This window comes from Monopterus albus, unplaced genomic scaffold, assembly GCF_001952655.1.
Source record: "Monopterus albus unplaced genomic scaffold, M_albus_1.0 scaffold63.1, whole genome shotgun sequence".
In the NCBI taxonomy this organism is placed as follows: Eukaryota; Metazoa; Chordata; class Actinopteri; order Synbranchiformes; family Synbranchidae; genus Monopterus; species Monopterus albus.
Window position 1 is genome coordinate 1,723,166 of NW_018127943.1, and position 10,274 is coordinate 1,733,439.

General features: G+C 40.8%; 1 long non-coding RNA gene across 1 annotated transcript in view; it reads left to right on the top strand.

Annotated features, from left to right (window-relative positions):
- Positions 1–10,274, top strand: part of LOC109962277 (uncharacterized) — a 26,461-nt gene extending 16,187 nt beyond the window's left edge. Inside the window, exon 3 of the long non-coding RNA XR_002275237.1 lies at positions 10,232–10,274. This is a non-coding gene — a long non-coding RNA (uncharacterized LOC109962277). The remainder of the gene's footprint in view (positions 1–10,231) is intronic.

The following is a 10,274-nucleotide window of genomic DNA, read 5'->3' on the forward strand; positions in this document are numbered from 1 at the left end:
GTGTAATGTTAATTTTTACCTGTGTTCATGGAATAAATCAGCACTGTTTTGTAGTTACTTGGACCGCCTCGTCTCTCAGAGTCCGTATGGTAAAAAGTACCGGATACAACAGTTAACATTCAATGTTTCTTGTGTACTTCTGATTATTTCCTGTTTTTCTTTTGTACTGCCCAGTCCCTTTCCTGCCCAGTCCCAGTCCATTAGATGGATTGTTGAGATATTTAGTGGCTAGTTGGTTTAGCTCCACTCGAATGCCCTCTGTCTTTATTACATCATGTGTAAACATCTTCCGTAATAAAAACAGTAGCCAAAGGTGAAGGTCTCTGTATAGGCTTCACTGGAGTCCATTTGGATAATTGTGTCAGGATTTATGAGAAGCGTGTATGTCTCTGTACACCTTCTCCGTGGTTATTTGATTATCTAGTTGTATTGAACAGTGCATATAAATTAATCTTTGACTTTATATTCAATTTGAAAAGCATTGACAAAAAGTGCCATCAGAACCTACGCAAATCCAAAATGATCACTTTATGATGAGAAGAAACTGCAAAACGATAGCAACAGTTGGCATTTGTAAAGCTGCCATCAGCTTGTGATTGATAAATGACTAAAATAATTGGCTAAACTTGATGAACATTCTGTTGATAGGCAACAGCTGGTTTAAACGTTCTCTTTGACAGCTTGGGTTTGTATGTGTGGGCTGTTTTTAAGGCATTGTTACTATAGATGTCAGCTGGGCTTGAGTCACAGGTTTCAGGGTTATTTTCAAATGTGCCAAGTAAGTTACAAAAATATAATTTGTGACTCAAGCCTTGAGGACTTTTAAACATTTATTTCAGTATATGTAAGCAAATAGCTATATTGTCTGTTTTTTAATTGCTGTGCTTCTTTTCACACTTAATTGTTCACACAGCTAAAAATTAATAGAAAGTGTGGGCAAAATGACTTTGCTCTTAATGCTGGCAGCAGTCCCATCTGGGCTTTGGATGATAACAGCCTTTTTCATATGTGTTTGTTTGTGTACACAAACTGTGTTGTAGGTCTAGCCAGTAATATAAACTGTGCTTTGTATCATGATGATAAACAGTAGTTTATTGCTGTAAGACTCTTTGGTTCTTCTTACCATTGCTAACTCTGAGAGACGAGACAGTCCAAGTAACTTCAAAACAGTGCTGATTTATTCAAAGGATCACAGGTAAAATTAACATTACACGCTCAGGTATCTTGCACCTCCAACCTGCTCGCAGGCAGATGTAAGATGAAAGACCCTGAACCCACCAGGCCTATACATTATATCCCCTCGGTTGGGCTAGCCCCATACTACACAGAAACGTCAACCAAGACGTCTCTGTTGCCAGCTTTGCAGCTGGCCATAGCAGTAGTCAAAGCATGAAGCAAATCAATGTGTGTGTGTGTGTCTGTTGGTTAAGTGGTGTGTAACTAAAAACATTCTCACGACCTCTAGTAACATGTCGTGTCTTAAACATAAGAACATATTATGGCTAAGGCTACAGTTATACACGTCATAATAATAATATTAAACACTCTGTCTGCTGACAGTCATCAACTCTTCTCTCTAGTTATCCTTGACCAGATGTACCCTGTAGAAACTCATAAGCATGACTAAGCATTTAACAGTCTAACTAGACATCCTCTCTCCACTAAACATTTCTAATACATAAAGTATCTATCTGACTAAAAATACCTAACAATTGCAAACGCTCTCACTTGACTTGCAACTGACAAGGAAATTTCCCTCATCTAGTATCTAGTTTTTGCACCTTCCTAACTTATTTTATTGAAAAAAAAGTTAGGTTTCAGTATTCTTGCAAATGCATCAGTTTGAATTAGGCCTAGGTGTTATCCAGCAGCAATAACTCCTAGGCCTAAGGTTGATCCAGTTTACAGTGTAGCCAGTTGGATTTATCATAACATGTGTGGATTGTCCACGGTGTGACCTTACCAGAGATTAATAGTTACAGCAATGTCAGCTTCACCTTATGATTACAACTGTAGTTTATGTTAAGAAAATGTCTGCGTTGACCTATATTGTCTACCCAACATAAAGTATGTTGGCATGTAAGAACCCACCCAAAATTACAGGATGCTCTAACAACAAATGACAGAGTAGGCTACATGTGTCACAGGGGCTTCTGCCATTTGTTAACTGTCTTGATGACTTGCTTGAGCAGTTGTTGTATCAGTCCGGTTGGGCTTCATTAGAGTGATGATGGACATCAGGCTTTATGTGTGTACATATGAACACATGCACGTGTGGGTAGGAGGGGTCCTGCACACTCTTTTGTTTTCCTCTGAAAGCTGAGAAGAAGGAATGTGTGCCTCCCAGCTGTCTTTTGGAGTGAGGGTGATAGAAAAGAGAAGGGGGGGAGCTTAGTGTTCCTCTCCACTAATATCCATCCATCTGTTACTCAAAGGCAGAAAGTGTATGTGTATGTGTGCTTGTATCTTAGGGTTGGCAAGAGGGTCACATAATGGTGCTACTCCCCCACCCCTTTGCCTTTGCCTTTACCCGCTTAGGCCTCTCATGCATATTTAACCCTTCAAATGCAAAGTTGTCTGTTTTTCTTTTCGGAGGCACGCTGCTTAAATCCGCCATTGTCTCCCCATGCCTCAGTGAGTGGGGACAATGGGGTGTAATCGCAGCACACGTGGCATGCTAAATGCATTGGAACAGCAGGGGATGGAATGGGTGGGGGGAGAGAGGATGTTTCTGTCACTTGAGAGACTTCCTTCACCCTGGGTCCGTGCAGTATATGTGTTTGTTTCTGTGTGTTATAGCTGCAGGAAGAGTGGTTCTCTGGAAAGGCTTTTTTTGGAAACCCACAGCTGTAGCCATGTTTTCTGGCAAATTTCCTGTTTATTGTGGAAATTACACTGTTGACTCCAGTGTACAATATGGACATTGGCTGGCCTTTGTGTGTGTGTGTGTGGTGATGAAATGGGTGTCCACTGACACTGATTCATACACTGTGCCCCTAACCATTCACACAACACATAGATGGATATCAGTGAGCAGCACAAGCCAAATGTTTACAAAGGCACCCTGGGACATTTGCAACTTACACTTGTATGGTGAGTAAACTGCCTGCCTGTATCTGTGTGTACTCAGGCATTTGTATAAACATATCGACACCACCCTCACACTACCTCCGTGTTCTCTTCCTCTTCCCAGTTAGGTCCCTCCGGTATCCCCAGGAGGCCCTGGAGACAGAACAACAGGGCTTTTTGGAGAATTAGTTTTTCATACTTTGAGGTTTCTGTTTTGCTCTGCACTCTTTCTACCATACAGTAATACAAGTCCACCTTTTTACACTCTTTTTTTTTTCTCATTTTCTTTCCCATAACCTTTACCCTTGTTCAACAAAATGTGCTTTTGTTCTTTTTATCTTTCTCTCTGAACTGGTCTATTATGAGTAGTCTGAAAGCAGAAAACGAGCAGGAACAAACAGGACTGCATGTGTATGTGTACGCGTCAGTGTTACTTCTCACCCACTCACAGTAGAACATGACACTGTTAGTATCGCTTACCCAGATATTAAGAGTCCCATGTTACGGTCCTGTGTCACCCACCCATGTCAGTGTACTAAGCTGTGTCACCTTATACTGTGTTGTCTCTAGCTGAAAGCTCTGATGTTTCTGTGTGTGTGAGAAAGGATAAAAGTGACTTCCTGAAACGTACTTTTTACTCATGTACACACTTTGTATGTCATTTTGCAGTTGCACATGATTGGACTTTTTTTTTTTTTTTTAGCCAACATGCTGTTTTGTAGATTACAAAGAAGGAACTCGCACGTGTTCCTATTCATACTTCGATTTGAAGGTGTCTTCTGACCGCATTAGCCGACGTTTTCCGAGCATTGTGAAACATACAGTCGAGGCTTTTTGCTGAGTGGACAGTCTGTGCAGACAAAAATTGTTGGCTTATGCGCAGGCCATTGCGGAGCCGAGGGAAATTATGTCACTAGATCTTAGCAGACGCACAAATGTGCACAATATATTTTTCCCTTAAGGCATGTATGATTTGTGTCCCCAGTTTGATTGCAGTTAAGGAGATTTGTGATAAACCACCATCTTCTCTCTCCATTTTTCTTGTCATATTGTTCACTGTCGCCTGTCCAATAATGTAAAAAAAAACAAAAAAAAAAACAAACTCTAAAGTAAATGAAATAGCCTCTCTGTCTTTTTGAACCACTACAGTCCACCAGTGGCAGAAATGATGGGGAGCCCTCTTAATTCTTTACAATACTATTACACCATGAGGTCTGCACTCTAATAACAACAGCTTGGTGAAAAATCCAGTGGATTAGTTGGAACATGGCAAAAACAAAATGCTCCTGTTGCCAAAATGACAGCAACATCATCAAAAACAACAGAAGAAGACTTGGAGAGAGGCCAATAAAGCAACAAAAACATATTCACTAGGCCAAAGAGAGCATCATCACCCTCTCAGTCTTTCACTTAATCCAGCACACAGCCCCGCTTAGCACACACAAATTCCCCTGCTTCCAGACACGCACAAATGCGCACACACGCACACGCACAGTGGAAAACACATCCTCTTTTAATGGCTTTATTGTTCTTTAAAGCGACCAAACAGCTGGTGGCAGAAGTCATCGGTGTCTGATCTGCTTTAGAGTGCTCCCAGCTTGTAATGGAGCATAATTAGATTTTTAATTTGCGTGGGCAAAGAAGTCTAAAACCCTTGCCCCCCCCCCCCAAAGCTCTTAGCAGGTGAGTGCCACTGGTAACAGATGGTGAAGAGGAGATATTCACAGCCAGGCAGGCACTTCAGAACAAGGCTGGGCCCCCCCACCCCCTCCCCACAGTGGCCTGAGTCTCCTGTGGCACAGCCTTAAGGCACTGAACACTGGGATAAGCAGTCTGCTATTTCCAGGTCCAGTCTTCCCACTACAACGCAAGGATTTCTCCAGCCCTTTGGCAAATAAACTCCCTTATAAGTTTACAGTTATGTGCCCAGAAGATTTCTTAATAGTTTAACCTTTTCATATGTCCACTTTAACTCAGTATGGCAAATTCCAAAACTTAATACTCTTAAGTCTTATGTGGATATTGAAAGCAAACATGGGATGATCCCTGACACATCTTTAGAAGCAGATGTATTGGACATTTGTGTAATTTTTGAATTCATGTACTCACTACTTAATGTAGTTTTCACAAGGCACTTGTGACTCTGTTTTAGTCATTATTGTTTTCAGTGTTTCTGACAGTCCCGTTCTCTCGAGCTAACTCTGAACATCAGAGCAGTGGGAGAACAGCTTGCATTTAGCTGTGACTCATTCTCTTCCTCATAAGCACAAAACATGGTGTGCTGCAGTCCACTCTGGGCTGTTATAAATCCTCCCCCCCCCCCCCCGTTTGTGTTTTCAAAGACAGTATTCAATCTAGGCTGAGAAGGTGATGGAAAAGGGAGAGACAGCAAGGTTTTATGTCTGAACGACTCCACCATCTCTGGATACCGGACTAGGCATTCATTCTTTCCTTTAACAGTGTGTCTCCGTTTGTGCTAGCCCAGCCCCCAGTGTGGTACAGTATGTACTGTAGCTGACTGCTGCCTCCTCTTCCCATTGTTGTTGTACAGAGCCTCTCCCTTGCATACAGAACTATTGGTCGACCTGCCAAGACATGTCTCTTTTTGGTTTGTAATTGCTTGGGGCCACAGTGCTCCATGATACTGACATTTTCTCCCCTCCTCCTCTCTTTCTGCTTATGTATCTGATGATGAGTACATTTTCCTGTCAGTAGTGGGGTTTTTTTCAACTTATCATTCAATCTCAACTATTTTTAGTCTTCATCTGTCTCTTTGGTAATTTACAAAAACATTTTTGTTTCTTAGCTAAGCTCAATTATTTGAAGTTACTGGTGTTCTAAAGAAGGCTCTGACTTCCTCTGACAAGCGTAATCCCATGAGAGAAAGAGTCAAGTCAGGTCAGATTTCTTCTACTATTTTTGAAATTTCTTTATCTTTCTCTGTTTTTCTCTTTTAGGGCCATGACAGGTTTAAGTTGTCTGATTCAAGGGATATAGTGTGCAAAGAAAGTGTGTGCATTTGTAACTATCTCTGTCTATCTTTAGCGTTCATGTTAATGTGCAATGTACAGTGTAGGGCTGCGGCTAAGTATTATTTTATCATTATCACATAACATATGTGACAAAGCAATTTTCCAGCAAGTTGTCACATTTTAAAAGCTTGAACCAGAAAATATTTAGCATATTTGTTTGAAAAACTGCTGAAATGAATATTTTGCAGTATATTGATATAAAATATCTATACGTTTATGGCTACTTTAAAAAGAAATATCTATGCCAGTCCAGAGTTATTATTATTACTATATGAAATTAACATTTGTTTTCTTTCCTAAGGTGTTTTAGTTAGTACAGTCCAATTAGCAACAGTCTTATGCTGGTTTTAAAACACCTTTAACTGCTCTTCCACATGCTGTGATAGTGTACCTGGCTGTGTGTTAAATGGCAGGTAAAGGCTTGTAGGAGAATGTTCTGACACCATCTAACCAGACAGTCAGCCTGTGTAAGTATTGCAAGTACTCGTGTAAGTGGAAAACTCAGATGATCAGTGTAGCTGGTTTGTACTGGGTTGCACGGTTTTCCAGGCATAAGTGGCAGAGCCAAGCCTGCTGAGCTTCTGAAAGGACTGCGGGTTTCTAAATGGATATTCTACCAACCTCATAGTTCTTGTAGACTGACCTGAATTCAGCGACCTCTGTTACATGATCTGTCTCTGAGAATTAACCCTCCACTGTGTTAGCCTGATACCTGAAGGCGTTCTTACCTCATTGTAATGAAGGAAGGTTTCTTTGGAGTTCAACAGCAACATAAACAACAGTGGATTTTCTTAAAGCTGCAAAAAAAAAAACTGCTTTTCCAATTGTGTAATGAAAAATCTTTATTAAGGAGAACACTCTTAAAGTCGGATTGTGCTATATGTACTCCCAGATAGAGCTCAGTCTCTGTTCTTGTCTATGTCTCCCTCCCCAGTTTTTTGTCAGCCGGTATGTTTATATGTCCTCTGTTCTAATCACTGAGTGTCGAGGAAGCTTTTCTTAGTGAAAGGCTTTTGGGTATTGGCATGGGCCATGTTTTGAATATGTGGTATGCAGTGTTTTGCATCAGATGTTATTTAGGAAAATCATCAATCTGCATACTTAAATGGTCTCATGAATTTGTGTTTACATTTTCCTTAATCTCTGTGACAATCCTGCAGAAAAGAAAGCAGTTTAAAAGCTGAAGATGATGAATACCATTAACACTCATCAGTCTTCTGCGGTTCTGCTGACTGCCTTGCAGTGCTCCACAAAAGCTCATAACGGCGGGTGTTGGCTGAAAGCTATCGTCCCAAACTGCCCCCTTAAGCCTTTTTGTGCTCTGCTGCCTCCCAGCCTGGGGTCAACAATTCATCACCTTTACCACCTCCATTAACAGCATCTCTGCCTCACCAGGCCTTTAGTTACCCTGAAGCAGTTCAGTGAACAACTGCTCAGGTCATGGCGCCACACGGTGCCTAAAATGTGGGTGTGCAGATCGTGTTGTTATGTGTCGATCAAGAGCATGGATGAGTTTGAGGGAGAAATCGTGTGCATGTTATATCCTATTAGATGTTCAACTTGAGTCGTGGCTGAACACTGGGTAATCACTGCCAAGGCAATAAGACTTGGCCCTGCAAATGTTGCTGTCTACTGTTAGGTATTTTTAGTCAGATAGATATTGGTTAGATACTTTATGTATTAGAAATGTTTGGTTCAGGGTCTTTCATCTTTCATCTGCCTGCATGAAGGTCGGAGGTGCAAGATGCCTGAGCGTGTAATGTTAATTTTTACCTGTGTTCATGGAATAAATCAGCACTGTTTTGAAGTTACTTGGACTGCCTCGTCTCTCAGAGTTAGCAATGGTAAAAAGTACCGGGTACAACACTACATACCACAGCTAAACCACTTAGTTAATCAAAATATAATTCTGTGATATACAGAGATGTGGAATTTTGATTTTAATTTAAATAGTTGCTTTATTTTTTAATCAAGACATTTATAATGGCAAATATTTCAATGTTGTGTTCTTTATTAAATCTCTGTTAAAGATAACATTATAAGCTATAACAGTTAATTGATTAGTAAATCAATAAATTAATCAGTAAGTGATTTAAGAGACTTCCAATCTCTACTGCTGCATTATAACTGTAGTTTGACAGTATTTCTATGATAACCCTATGACAACTCAGTGTTTTGTTCCATTTAGTGCTTCATGAGCACACACACCAAATCTGTCCCCAGCCAAATTTAATAACACATCCTTTGGTATCACACAGCTCAGTCCTGGGGGTGTCTTCATTTGTGGGTGTTGACTTTGCATCTGTGTGTATGCGAGAGACAGTGAGTGAGTAGGCACTCGCACATTTGAGTGTTTGCATTTAATCTTGTACTGCCAGCTTAGAGTGACATCTCTCCCCAGAGATAAGAGGATGTTAGAGGCACTGCTGGTGAAATGGTCGCTCTTTCTATCTCAAAACACACAAAGAGGCTCGACAAAGTGGCAGTTCCTGGTGTTGGTGTTTGTTTTTGTCAAGCAAATGACAAGGTGCTGCACTAAACCACTGCCAATATGATTTTGTAACAGTACTAGAATTAAATAATGAGCCATATGTTTGTTAGTGTTGATGGCATTATTCATGTTCTTTGTTATCAGGGTGTATGCTTACTGAGAAGAATTGCTGCACATGGTATAGTTCTATTTATACAAGCAGATCTACGGATAAATTATTGAAAATCTTTAACATATAGTGACAGACTTCATTTCTGTATAAAGGCCCAAAGGGGTTTTAAGTGTTCAAAGTTAGCACTGGAAATAGCTCTGCTGAAGCCAAGCCCAAATTCTTGCATAACCACTTCACAGAGGGTTTGTATCTATGATTTCCACAGAACTTCACTTAGTCCTTAAGATCCATAAAGTAAAGTCAGCCTCCTGCTGTTGTGTCTCCGTTTACACAGGTGTTACAATGTTATGTCAGGTCTGCTGGATTTAGATGCTGTGTTCGTGCCAGATGGCAGCTCCAAATGTATGTGTATATTAGCATGTGTGTGGATAGTGTTTGGAGCTGTGGGAGTGCAGCACAGATACAGATCATTTACTCTCACGCTGCAATGCAACACTAAAGCAGACACAGTCTGGTGTGACAGTGATACATCATAGATGGGAAAGTGGATCAAAGAACAATTAACTTTAGGTCTTCTGCCTCATCCTGTCTTTACTGGCTAGCTTTGAGCTTCAAGTGTGTCATTAGAGCCATGTAAATAAACCTCACTAAAGATCCTGTCTCGCCACCAGACCGAGGGACCCGATGCTAGCATGTAATGAAGACAGTGTAATGAGCAGGAGATAATCGAGAGAAATTAGATCTGTGTGAAGTTCCTGGTGATGTTTTGATCCACTGAGGTATTCTCTGTACTGCACACCATGGCTGTCTCCACCCAGCTTGTCATGTTGATACAATGCCTGTGTAAAATGCAGCCTAGTTTCAAGTAACGATACCTCTGAGCTTTAATTATCAGCTCCACCTGTCAACTTGATAGAGTTCCCCAGTAAAAAGTTGTTTGACCCAGTAGCAGCTGCCTGTGGAGGAGACCAGCCAATGGTTTATGTCAGTGTAATGATAGAACAGCAGTATCACATTAATGTAACGCTACATTTTAGAGTCACTATTGTCTATTGAAACCTATTGTCAGGGTTCTCTAAGTAGACTGTGATGGAACCAACCGTAGGAAACACTGTTAGAGATCACAAACAGTATGTTTGTTTGGCATAATGTTGGTATATCAGTCTTCACAGAACCAGGCCACATACGAGATAAATGGTCCTTGTTTCCCCAGAGTCCTGAAATACATGGAAGCCATGCATCAGTTGAAAACTAAGATGCTACATATCCTGTCTAGAGAAAGGCTCGGCTCTTCTGAGTTTACTTGCGTACCATTGATAATTAATTTGTTACCATACATTATTTAAATATGGTTTGGGACTTCAATTTGGCTGGTAGTTCCTTACATAAACAGAAAATAGTCATGAGTCCAGACCAGAACCAAAGGAAGAATCTTCAGATCTTATTTTTGTCTGGTTCAGAAATCAAACCCTGAAGAGCTTCTGTCATTCAGGCCACTCATTCTTTCACCTGTTTTTGTGTCTTTAGGTTGTGCGCGGCCACCTGGTGTGCAGCACGGAGACCTGCTGAA